The sequence below is a fragment of the Meleagris gallopavo genome, chromosome 12, assembly GCF_905368555.1.
Source record: "Meleagris gallopavo chromosome 12, MGAL_WU_HG_1.1, whole genome shotgun sequence".
In the NCBI taxonomy this organism is placed as follows: domain Eukaryota; kingdom Metazoa; phylum Chordata; class Aves; order Galliformes; family Phasianidae; genus Meleagris; species Meleagris gallopavo.
This window is the reverse complement of record NC_139415.1, coordinates 13,559,391-13,572,039: the sequence shown is the minus strand read 5'-3', so window position 1 is coordinate 13,572,039 and position 12,649 is coordinate 13,559,391. Positions and strand designations below refer to the sequence as shown.

The window sequence follows — 12,649 nt, the reverse complement described above, 5'->3', positions numbered from 1 at the left end:
GAATTGTTTGTGTTCCCAAAGGGAGACCGCCTGTCAGTCCTTTCAGACCAGAGGGCCCAGCACCAACCTTCCCAACTATCCCTTGCAGTGCTGTTGAGGATGGTGAGGTGGAGGTGGGCAAAAATGGTCATCCCTTTCATTTGAGCTGTGATGCATCCAGTGACGTTTGTTGGAGAAGGGTTTGTCTTGCTGTCCCATGAGTACTCAGGGTTGTACGTAATGCTTTTTTCCTCCTGCAGCTTCAGTTCAGAAGGGGCTGGAAAATTCTCCATCAGAAATCGATAAGAGTTTTGTGTCTGCCTTAGGGAACTTTCCTTCCAATTTTTGCCACTGCCGCCTGCTTCTCTTCTTTGTGTTGCCTTGGAACAGCTTTCTTTGGGGTACATAGCACACCTGAGAGGAAAGACACAAGCTTGTTGCACTAGTTAATTGTCAAGGCTGCTGATGAGGAGTAAGCTCACGTGGCCAAAAACAGCAATCACAGCTTGTCTTTTAAGGAGAGAGAAGTTGGGTGTGAGTGCTGCCTCAGTGACAGAACCTACCAAAAGGAAAGAAATGCAAGCTGCTGGCTCTTTGGCTTATCTGGGGGGAGAATAAAGGGCTAAGGGATCTCTTTCCTGAGGTGCCATGCAGCAGGATGAGGGATGTGATGGTGCCTAGCACTGCTGCCGGAGAGTTCAGCTCTTCTTACCTGAGGTGTCATGGGTTCGCAGGGAGAAATTCTGCAAAGAAAAAAACATTACCTCAAGTCCTGAAGAGAAACGTTGCTCAGAGGCACATCTTGGTGTTATGGTGTTGTGTGGCTCCGGTGCTCTGTGGTCAGAGGATGCCTGGCTGTTATGTATGTGCTTAGGTGAGTTTGGGGTGGATGGAAGCCTGTGTTACCTGGTGGAAAGGACTTTTCCCTTCTCATAATGACTAGTTGCTTCCCATTTCACTGTGCAATAGAGACACACATGCTTACAATAAAAAGAAGAATGAATTTGCATTCTTCTCCGTTGCTTTTATGTGGGCCTTTTGGCTCATGACTCACAGGCTTGTTAGAGTCTTCTGAGCCAAAAATGCAGCTGCGTTTTTCTGTGTCACATGCTTTCTTGCCAGGTCCGGTAATAGCAACCATTGGACAAGTGTAACACAACCTGCCTCACCGCAACTGTGTGCGGAATCAGACTCGTGGGAAGCTCGAGATGACTTTCATAGCAAGGAAAAAATGTTATCACACTTCCTCCTTTCCCTCATCCCTGGGCATGTGCTGCTTGTTAACACCCTGGATTCTTGTGGAAATGGTAGTAATAGTGAAGGATATCTCTGATTTTGTGATGGAAGATCTATTGGTGGTGACTGGACTGTGAGATTTGTCCTGGGAAAGCAAGGCTAGCATTAAAAAGAGGATTTGAATTACAGTTGGGAGGCATAGAGAAATGCTTAGTTTTGGCAAACGATGTGTTCAGCTGAGAGAGGAAATGCAAAGCAGGGACCCAACTGGATTCTCGGTATGGCTTGCGTTCCCTGCACGATGCAGATGTTTCCCAGAGCAGTTTACCAGCACTTTTTCCACATCTTCAGTTTCCCAAATGGTTCTGTTGTCTTCAAACTCTCAGCTCTTTGAGATCTTAAACTGCCATGAGAAGACTTGTCCTTCTAAAAGACGGAGAGAAAAAGAAATAGAGCAATCTCTTGAATTGTATTTGAAGTCATTTGGCGGGCTGGTAGTTTGGTACTTCTTGAAAACATTCTGGAGAAGGCCCATGGTAGTGATCAGCTGTGTCTGATCAGAAGACAACTTGTAGGCTTTGAGAAAGGACACAACTGCTGAACTGGAAATAAATATGCAGCATTGACTTCCTCCTGTGGGGTACTGAGGATGAAAGATGCTTTCAGTGTTTCCTGAAGTTGTAACAGCACTTGATACTAGCCCATCCCTCCCCCCTCATGCAATATATGCATGTTCTCAATGTAAAGGTTTCGAAATCCATTTCTGTACGAGCATTTAAAATGCTGAGAAATGACCCACGCCTATTTTGGCTGTATCTGTTGTCCTCCTCAAGAGCGGTGACTGCATTATATCTCTGATTTTTGTACAGATACTCTGCAAAACAAACAAAAAAAAAACCCAACCTCCAGATTCTTCCCAATTATTTCCTATGGTTTCAGTATTTATAACAATAATAGCCTTCAAGATAGTAATGTTTATTTTTTGCATATCCTCTTGCATTACATGTTTGTTTTGTTATTTTAATAACTTGCAAGCTTGGATTCATGAAGCTTCTGATCCTTCATCAGTACAAACTGCAACTGTTTGAACTTTTTGTAAGTATTTTGAATAAGCCTTTGCTGGTTTTCCTACCAGAATTCATCTTAAAGTCACTTAGGAAGCACTGAGATGCTGCTAGAACTTCTCTAATGTAGCATAAGCACACCTGTGTGCACACGAATGCTTTGAACCCCAAAAGAAAAAGCAAACACATTTCCTATGTGTGTTAAAGGAGCAGACTGAACTACTTGTAGACTATTTCTTCACCTTTCCTTGTGCGATAATCTCACAGGGGGCTGAGCACTGGCCCTTCTAATCCAGCTGTGAGCTCATTCGCCTATTTACTGCCAGCCAGGCAGCATTATTGCTGCTGACCTCAGTGACCCACTTATTTATAAAGCAGTGCACACTTTGCTGAGCAATGTGGAAGGCTCTGAGGCCTTGGCTCTCTGGTGGGCTCGAGTGCTCATTGCTAGCAACTGATTAACGAGTGCTTGGGGACAATAAGATTATTTCATTTGATGTCAGCCAGCTAAAAGTTGCAGCCAATTCTACTCACCTCGGTGCTGTTTGGCAGTGGATAGGTTTCACTCCAGGTCTCATATAGAGCACAGGCTTTAAAACAGGTCCCTACCTTCAGAGGTGCTTCTGGAGTTAATGCCATCTGTGTCACAAGTTGTTAGACGTGGATACCTTCATAACTTCTTAAACAGTTAGATTTCTCATGATTTTGCATCAAGACCTATTGATAGGAATGAATATCATCTGTGCATAAACCATGCTGTTTGCTTTATCCTGTTGCTCTCAGGTGGTAGGAGAGTGGAAGAGTTTGAGCACAGAGTGGTAGCTGAGCATAACAAGGTGAATCAAGGGCAGAACAGGAGGCTTAACTTGCAATTTCCTTGTCTTTGTTGGTTTAAGTCTGACCCTCCCATTTGTTCAATGTTTTGTATTTCATTTCCTCAGTTGCTTAAGGAAAGGTTGTGGCCAGCAGAGGAGCTTCAGAGGTGGGGCACACAGGATTCAAATCAAGAACCTGTGTTTTACTTCCAGCAGGCACACAAGTTATTAAAAAAGTAGGTCAGAGAAAGTAGATTCCAGTTGCAGAGGTGTGGAGGAAGCTTTTAGTCCTGGGTGGCTCCTAATTTGTTCTGTAGCCTTGAGGATGAAAAAGGAAAGTCGAACCTGAATGTTGTGGTGATGCTCGAAAGGAGCTGGATGGGTGAGCAACAAAATGGGATTTGATCTCATCCTGGAGCTCTGCATCGAGCTTTTATTTCCAGTCATAGCTCCTTTCTGCTCCCAGTGCTCTGGTAGTTGAGAGATGGAACTTGCAAAGGAAAACAGTCGCAGTCATAGCTGTGGAAAAATTGCCGAAGACAAATTCTTTGGGATTGTTGGTCTTCAACTTGAATTGCTCCTGCAAACGGTTACAGATGGACCTAATCCTGAATTTATGGCTTGAGTGGAAAATGTGGGTGAAATTTGTCAGCCTCTGATAGAAGCAACTGAACTTAGATGATCTCGTGCTTTCTTCTGACCCTAACGTCGTTTCAGAAAAGCCTGGAAACAAACAATCTCTTGGCCTTACATACCAGGGAAAAAGCAAAAGCAAAGTCAGTCAGTCAGTAGATGCTAATCTCATGTAGGAACACTGGGAAAACTTTGTTTTTTTCTCTTTGTGTGCCACCACCCTTTCATTCTTTCTTAATCACTTGCATGCCTGCTAGCCTTTTGCCTCTCATGAGGTTTGCATGCAGAGATCTTTGTTGCTTGGAAGCTAATCAGCTTCTGGTTGTCCTCCCCTCCACCTGAGGTTCTCAGGAGATCTCTTATTCCTGTGTCATCTGCAAGAATTCGGGTGTAAGCAAAGAGCCCTTTCTTGCCATTCTACTGCATTTGTTTTCTGTCATCTGTAGAAATACAATTTCATTTTCAGGGAATGCAAAAATTGAATTGGCGTCTGTTCTTCATGGCATGAAGTTCTGGTTTCTAGTTCTATCAGTGCTATGGAAGAAGTGTGTGTGTGCCCTTAGACGTCACGGTGAGCATTTTAACTGAGCATATCTTGGAGCACTTTGTAAGTATAGATCAGAAAAATGATGTTTAGCAATAGATGTTATCTGCGGAGTAACGTCTAGATTGAAGTCTACTGCTGTTCAGGGCAGGGCACCTGGAGGGGAAAAAAAGAAACAGAAGTGAAATTGTTATCATGGAAAAAGATAACTTAAGCATCAACAAATGAAAAGCGTGGAGAGTAAGGGTATTTGACCCAAGGTAAGAACAACAGTAAATACAATGCTGTGATCCCTGCCTTAAAACATTTCCCTTCAGAATAAAATCACAAAGTACTGAGCAAACCGGTGTCTTAAAAATAGACAAGTGTTTTGGATCTTGACTGAGTGCCAGTGTGTGTGGTCACCTGTAGGGACAGGTATCTGTAGTTTGATGAATACTACTTTTGCTGCTGAGCTTAGTGGTGATATGGACTATCAGCCAGGTGGACTTTAGCAGTGTGTCTGACGCTCCATGACTGGCATTGCTGTGGACAGTTTTGTCTCTTTTCCCTCATTGATAGCAAAGAAAAACATCCTGGGTCAGACAGTGACCGTGCATAGTGCTGTAAACTGGCTATGGCCAGCTGAAACAAAACAAGGAGCAAAATCTTTACCGGTCCTGATAACTGTGATGTATTGAAAAGGCTGTACGTGCTATTGATGAGCCCTCTCAGCTCAGGAAAACCAGTTAAATATCGTTGGTGGCTTGTTTTGTTTTGCTCAACCTAACCCTATTTATTGTTGTGCACGATTACGACAAGTCCTGGGGAAGGCAGGCAATGTGCAAACAGATTAGCATCAACAACAGGAATATGGCAGAGGGGAGATCCAAACGATGTGGGGTTGTGCTTGCAGTGGGTGAATCACCACTTACACAGGTGCAGATGGGCAGATAGACACTGGAAATCCTGCGTGCACGTGGAATTGCGGGCTGTGCCTTTGTTGTGCTCGTGCTTGGGTAGCACCCACTGGGACTGCTGACACCCAGAGTATTGCACAAGCAGGCAGGTACAGGTGTACCGGCCAAAGGGTGTGTGCTGCAATTACAGTCAGCTGTAATGCTGACTTCTTCCTGCAATGCTCATTGCGTTGATCAATGAGATCCTTTGCTGTATAACTGCAAGAAGGAAAGGAAGTCTATTCAGTAGAAACTGCTTTTATTGTTTTAACTGAAGAAGCTTTGCTGCAGGGAGTGGTTGGGAGGAGAAGTGCAGCAGCAGATGCTCAGATGGCTTTAGGTAGATTTGTTGTCAATTATTTGGACATGCTTGTTGACATGGATGCTTGTTGACTTGTTTTGGAAGTCTTCTTTTGCTTCCTCCCCAGGAGCACTGGGCTGTTTCGTTGTTGAGCAAAGTCTGTGGGAAGAGCTAATGCTGTTTATTGATGTCCCTTGCTTCTCTGCTTGCAATATGCAGAGTAGCTGTGGCCTGACTCTTTTAAAGATCTTGCTGCAAGCTTCTGCCTCTCAAGAGGGAAGGCAAAAATACAAAAGCAGTTGAATGAGAACAGTTTCCTTGTTAGAGGAGGAGAGAAAAGTTACATGAAAGTAAAGCACGCAGCCCGCTGAAAGACTCTCCATGGCTGCACGCTGTTTACTTTCAGCCACCCAATGATGTGAGCTGCCTGATCCATCGCGGCTGCAAGAGGCTCAGAGCAGCGCCTTGTGATAAGATCTGCTGGGGCAAAAATGGGTCTCTACATGAAGGAAACAAAGGACAAACGCTGTGTAGTTTTCCCAGCTCTGCTGCTGTGTGCTCAGTGGTATTTTCAGCAATGAAATGCCCGCTTGCTCAAATTTCTTCCCAGGGGCTGGGATGGAGCAGACCCAGCAACAACCCGCAGCACAGGATGCGCCTGGAGGCTTCACTGCGAGTCCTCAGTGATCTATAAAGAAAAACCTCTGAGCTCTCCCTGCTCCTTGTGGCTTCACAGAGCCTTGTTCATCGCCAGCTGTACGGCCACAGCCCACGGAGCGGCTGCTGAGCCCCAGTGTGACAGCAGGGATGGCCTACGGGACAGGAAACACGTGGGAGTGAGCTCTGGAGTCTGTCAGCATTCAGTTCCTGTGCTGACTGTGGCACTTGGCTGATTTTGAAAGCCCAACAAAGCTTCTTGGCCCTGTCACTGGTACGGTGTTTTTCATCTGACTGCTTAACAAAAATAACTAAAATGATGCTGCTGAGCTGCACTTTGGTACCATGTTTATTGATGTAAGATGTCAATATAGCAGAAAAGCCATTTCAAGCCAAATGATTTCCCAGTTATGCTATGCTATGAATAGAGATCAATATTATCTGGAAGTATTTAAGCCTACTCAGGAAAAGAAAACCCACTCAGCTGTCTTGGGATATGTACATTCACTTCCGCATAAACTGCTCATGCTGTGAGTGCTGATCAAATAGCTAAATTACCACATTTATTGTCACAGTCGATGGGTGATATCTCTGTTGACCTGGTGCTGATAATGCTTTTTTAGATAGGGCTGCAGCTGGGAGCGAGATTGCCCAGCAGTGCAAAAGTCACTGCGGTTGTAAAGCAGCGGGTTGGAGCTGGGCGATGCCACCTCTGTAATGTGACCTGACCCTGGAAACAGCAGCACTTCCCTTGCTTGGACAGCCTTTGGATGTGTCTATTGGGTCTGGATGCAAATATGGCACATGACTGAGGATACAGTGGGTGTTTGCTTTGGAGCATCTCTTGGGACGGTGGTGCTGCTAGAGCAGAGTGCTTCCCATTCACCCTTCCCTTGCTGGTGCAGGGGAGGCGGGTGCATCTTGGTGATTCTGGGAAAACATCATCCCCAGTACAACCCTGCAGCTAGCTGCCAAATTGCTTGAGCTGTTGTGCAACAGCCTGTAATCTGAGTGCCGGGTTGCAGATTTTTGTTGCATCATTAGACCTTCTCTTTCATTATTGGTTTAGGACCATTATACAGATCTCCTTATTTATATAATTAAGCTCTACGTAGTTCTGGTGACAGGTTGTTTTGAGCAATGAAATAATGTAATCCCACAGTGCCTGGCACACCCGGGCAGCCTGGCACTCTGAGCAGCTACTCCATGGGCAGGGGACACTGATTCTCTGGAGGGACACTGATGCTGTGTGGCACTGGGTGGCACTCTTTGTGGTTATGTGGGTGGGGAGGTGATGGTTGCATCCTGGGCGGGTTGCTGCATTTTCTGGGCCCGTCTGTTCCTCTCCCAGCACTTAATCTGTTTCATCTGCAAACAGCCTGGCAAAGAGACCCCAGCTGCTGCCTCCATGGGCTGGGCATGGGGGACCTTGTCCATGGAACCACAACAGCAAGCAGCGTGGGCTTGCACTTAGTGCTTTGTACTAGCACAGCAGGAAAGCATTTCATTTGTGTTCATTTGTCAACACTTGTGTGCTGTTGGAATCACAGAATCATAAAATGGCTTGAGTTGGAAGGGACCTTAAAGCCCACCCAGTTCCAACCCCTGCCTTGGGTTGGTTGCCCTCCACCAGCTCAGGCTGCCCAGGGCCCCATCCAACCCTGAGCTGCCTGGAGCACAGGCACCCACAGCTCTCTGGGTAGCTGTGCCAGGGGCTCACTGCTTTCTGAAGAGATTTCCTCCTAACACCTAACCTAAATCTTGCCTCTTTCAATTTAAAACCATTCCCCTCTGTGCTGTCACTATCAGACCATGTAAAAAGTCGGTCTCCATCTTTTTCATACTCTTCCTTTAAGTAGAGAAAGGAAGTTGGTTGCAATATGTACATGTTTCCATCCTTATCAGAAGGTTTCTAAGTACAGTAATCACTGTTTACTGTCTTCACTTTTTTTTTTTCCTCTCAAGTTGGAGTACCTCACAACTGCTAATGACTTTGACTTCATTCCAGTGGCCAAGCAGTTCTTTCTCACTCCATTTCTCAACTGAGAATTGGGACAGAAACCACAATTAACTGACAGTTTGGAACAGTGAGAGCATAGGGTTGATGTCATTGCCATGATGTCACAACCATGCTTTGATCAGGGCATTGGACTGGCTGACCTTCGTGAGCCAACCTCATTTATCTCAGTGTCTCATTTGCAGCAACTCTTCCTTTTCTTGAGGTCACGCAGTGCTCTGCAGGGCGACAGGTTGCCTGCCCTGGCTGCCTCAAGCCTGGCTGTTTCAGGGAAAAATAGAGGAGAAGCAAAAAGATCTGTACCAGAATTTGAAAACTTTGTCTCCTGGGAGTGGTTGTGGGCTTGAGATGTTATTGCATCTGTTTGCTTTGGTTTTTAGCTCATTGCTCCAATATGGTTCTCCAGCAGCACAGAGAATGGTGATCTTGCTATGGTGATTCAGTGAAGTGCTAAGGTCCAGCACACCTTAACTTAACACTTAATTCTGAACTCCTAGAGCTAGGTTTTGAAGACTTCCATAGCCAGTCAGCTATGTCCTTACTCTACAAGACCATCTTGTAAAAACAATACTTGCTACTTGGGATGGATGCTGTGACATACATCATTTTAAAGGAGATGAAATCTCTGTAGCAAGACCTAATTTTCCTCTTGGTGTATCAGTGAAAACTCTAATGAGGCACAAAAACACTATTATGCGTTTCATTTTTTTTTTCCTTATAGTTTCTGTCTACAGAATGTAGTGGTGTGGCATGTAGTTGTTTTATTTATTTGCTATTATTTTAAAATTCCTAGCTTTTCTTCGTGCGGGTTGTCAAGTTTGATACTGGCCTCTAAACAAAATGTAGCTGTTTGGTTTTGGAGGAACCTGGTGTGTGTGGTAAATGTGATGGCTGCATTCAACCTGCTGTTCTGGTAAACATTTAGTGTGATGCTGTAGTTCGTGGATACTCTTTGCCTTTACATCTGTCCAAAATAAAGCAGATTTTAGGGAAAGGATCTTTTATTTTCATGTTTATTTTGCCCGTGTGTGTCCATAACTATAGGAAATGGTTTTGTCTCACTGAATTGCATGGCTGCTAGGATGCTGCTGCTCCTGTCCAGCTTTGGTGGGACCTGCTTGGCTTTCCCTGTGGTCAGTGGGGAAGAAGTTGGTGCTGTGAAGGTGGCTTCATAGCATGTGAAATGCCTTGTCCAGCCTCCCTTCCCTAAGGAATTAGGAAGCATAGCTCAGACCAACTTCCAAAATGTCAGCCAGCTTCTCCTGGAAGCCCAGTAGAGGCAGGGAAAGGACTTCCTATGGTGTGAATATCATGATGCTTAAGTATAAGCTATGTATTAAAAGCAACAAGGTAGCAGCATGCAGACATGGATCCAGTAGCTGAGCTTTCCTTGACATCATTTGATATGTAATTGTAGGGAGATTGTGTATCATGCAACAGCCAAAACCTGGAAATACTGCAGAGGTTTGTTTGGGTGTCTTGGCTATCAAAAGGTCCCAGCCATATGAAGTAATCCCAAATAATCAGCATTTCATCTCCCAGACCATTAGTGCCCTGTTCCTGGTGCTGTGTTTTTGAGTTTGCTAAAGCTTCGTTATGGCAATTACAAACAGATGGTGAGATAACTCATTTTATGTGTCAAAACTATCAGTTTGCAGAGGGGAAAAAACAAACAAACTGTGTAATGCTTCTCAGAAGAAGAAATTGGATTTGTGTTCAGGGGAAAATTAAACAAAAAACAAAAAACAAAAGAAGAAAGAAAGCAAGTAGGAAGTAGTTTCTCTCTGGCCATGTTTTGGAAGCTCTCTGATTGACTTGGCTCTGCTGAAGAAGCAGCTGAGCACTGGAGACCTTGGGGTCTGCATGCTTGGGTTCTGCTGAACCTTCAGGAGAGCCATGCTGGCCCCTGCCCCCCTTTCAGCTCTCCATCCCCCAGCTGGCTGCTCCTAAACGTGTTTTAGACGCAGATAACTCTCTTGTGCTGTGTTTACAGCCCCTGACATTGACTTCATTTATGAATGAGTAGTGAGTACCTTGTACTGCTTGGCTCCTCTGCCTGTAAAGATGCAGATCACCCTTAAGTCATTAGGCTTATTATTTATTTTTCTCTAAGGTAATTACATATGTAACTATCCCATTCCTCAGCACTGTTTACCTTCTCTCTTTAAGAACGTAGATAGCCATAATGCTGTCCTTATCCACCCGCACACTTCATCACTCAGCATTGATGGGCAAATTCTGCATTTGCCATCTCAGTATGAATGGAGAGGAACCACAGGAAATCAGCCCTCAGTTCTGTCTTGACAAATAAGGTCTTTTTCCTCTCTTTTCATTAAATTCAAGCGGAACACGTTCTGTAAAGGTGAGTATCAAAGGGACTTTTCTATATATTCCCATTTATGTTAAGTGAGCACTGTGAGATGTTGTGCTACTTGCAGTGTCACTGTGGGCCCTTTTGGGCAGAAATCACTCGGTTATGGAGTCAGAATGGAGGAGTGCTGACAGAGGTATAGGAACCTTTTATAAGTGATGCTGTTTTCTATATTTACTTGCAAACATCATGTATTTGTACATGCTAGTTAAAACTTGAAAAGAGATTTTATCTCCAGCTATTTTCCTTCAATAAACTTTTTTCCCCCCCATTTAATATACTTTTTAACTTTTCCTCATTGTCATAGCCTAGAGAATTTGCTGTGGAAAGAGATTTGCTTGAACTGACATCTGTTCCTTGCACTGTTGCTGCCTGGCAGGGTAGCCATGGGCAAACCCCTTTGCTGGCTGCATGTCATCATCTTCCTGTAATGATGTGGAAGAGATTTTATGTTTTCTTCCTTGTTAAGCAATACGAACACAGCTATAGGATGTAATTTTTTTAAAAAAGTGTATTGTTTAAGATGCACATAAGAGAGGGGATGTCTGTGTTTGTCAGAGCTGGGAAATTATTTCACAGTAGAGGATGAGGAGAAATCCATATGGGAAAACCCTTCTAAAATGAGTCTACTTACATATGCAGGAGTTATCTCGATGCATTTCCGTGGAAAGGAGAAACCTTTGGGCAGTAAGTTCCTTGATTTGGACAGCTTTACAGAGTGTGCAGGCTTTTTACATACAGAACTAGAAATATAAGGCTTGTTAATATTCTTTGCACCTGCTTGTGCTAAACTGAAAACTCCTCCAGAATGAACTCAAACAGAAAGCCCCAAAAGAGTAATGTCTTACTGCAAAGCTGGTTGATTTTCTCCTCTTGCTAATACTTTCCAAGTCATAAACATCCCAGTGAGTGTTGCATGTGCGCCTCCATATACACACCCTCATTCCTTAATGGGTATGATGAAAAACCTGCAGTGATTCACTGCACACTCACTGTGTATTTACCAGTGTTATCTCTGCCCATAGTGCTTGCCAGCTTACAGGAGTAGCAGTAGAGCTTGCTGAAGCTCTGTGGTATTGAAAGCCAAGTTATCAGCCTCGCAAACAAGTGAAACCGCCGCGTTGTTGTAGTGTATGCCTTGCAGAGAGCTGCTGATCATCACACTCTGATCAACGTGAGATCACTACCAGGAGCCTTGGGTTAATGTTTCTTACTTAATGTAGTTAATCATCACCTTATCAAACTTAACCATGCTTCAACGTGCGGTTCTGAAAGAGCTCTGCAGAAATGCTGGAGGGAAGTGCCAGTCTGTTTGCTTCGGACTGGGAGGGAGGTTTTTACCGGTTAATGAATCCAAAGGAGGTTTGCTTCTTCTGCGTGGTACTGGAGAGTTCGGGTAGTTCTTTCAGCTCAGAAGTTTGCCATGGAAATGTAATTTAGAAATGTGATACCAGAATAAGGAGTCATGGGCTCCTTATTTTTCCCTCTTTTCCTTGCTGCTTTAAGAGGAGCAAGAGGGTAAGCTTTTTTCCTTTTTCCAATTTGAAACAGTCTGTGCTGAAGTGTCTATGGAACTTTTCTGCCTGCAGTGCCCTGTGGTGCCTTGCAAAGTGCTGTCCCGGTCCCTCAGCAGGAGCCCATCAGCAGAATTAAGGGAAATTTTAGTACCAATGCTCACAAAAAACTTTGTGTACAACTGATGTGGCAGAGTTCAGGTTCTGCTGTGCCTCTGCGGGTGAATGGAGGGGGCTTGTTTTGCAGTGCTCCATCTCCTAGCTTTTACCTTCCCCAGCCAATTCATGGAGCACAGCTGATTTTCTAGCTGCTAGTAAGCTTTGCCATTGTTCCTGAGATGCTTGCTATTGTGCTTTTGGGCTGTGCAGACAGCATAGGGGCACTGTCTCTGGTAGAGCAGGTGGCATGTGCTTGCGTTGGGTGCTGTGTGCCTACCCACAAACATTGCTGGTGTGGCAATGAAATGGTGGTCAGACATGCCTCAGTGACTGTCATTTAGGTAATCCAATCTCTCACACGACATTTAATACACAAAATCACAACCTGTACTCTTTCTTGATATGCCATTCAGTTCTTTTA

At 44.5% G+C, this 12,649-nt stretch overlaps 1 protein-coding gene across 2 annotated transcripts in view; it reads left to right on the top strand.

Moving 5' to 3' along the window:
- Positions 1-12,649, top strand: part of AKAP13 (A-kinase anchoring protein 13) — a 199,102-nt gene that overhangs the window by 27,985 nt on the left and 158,468 nt on the right. The window lies entirely within an intron of this gene.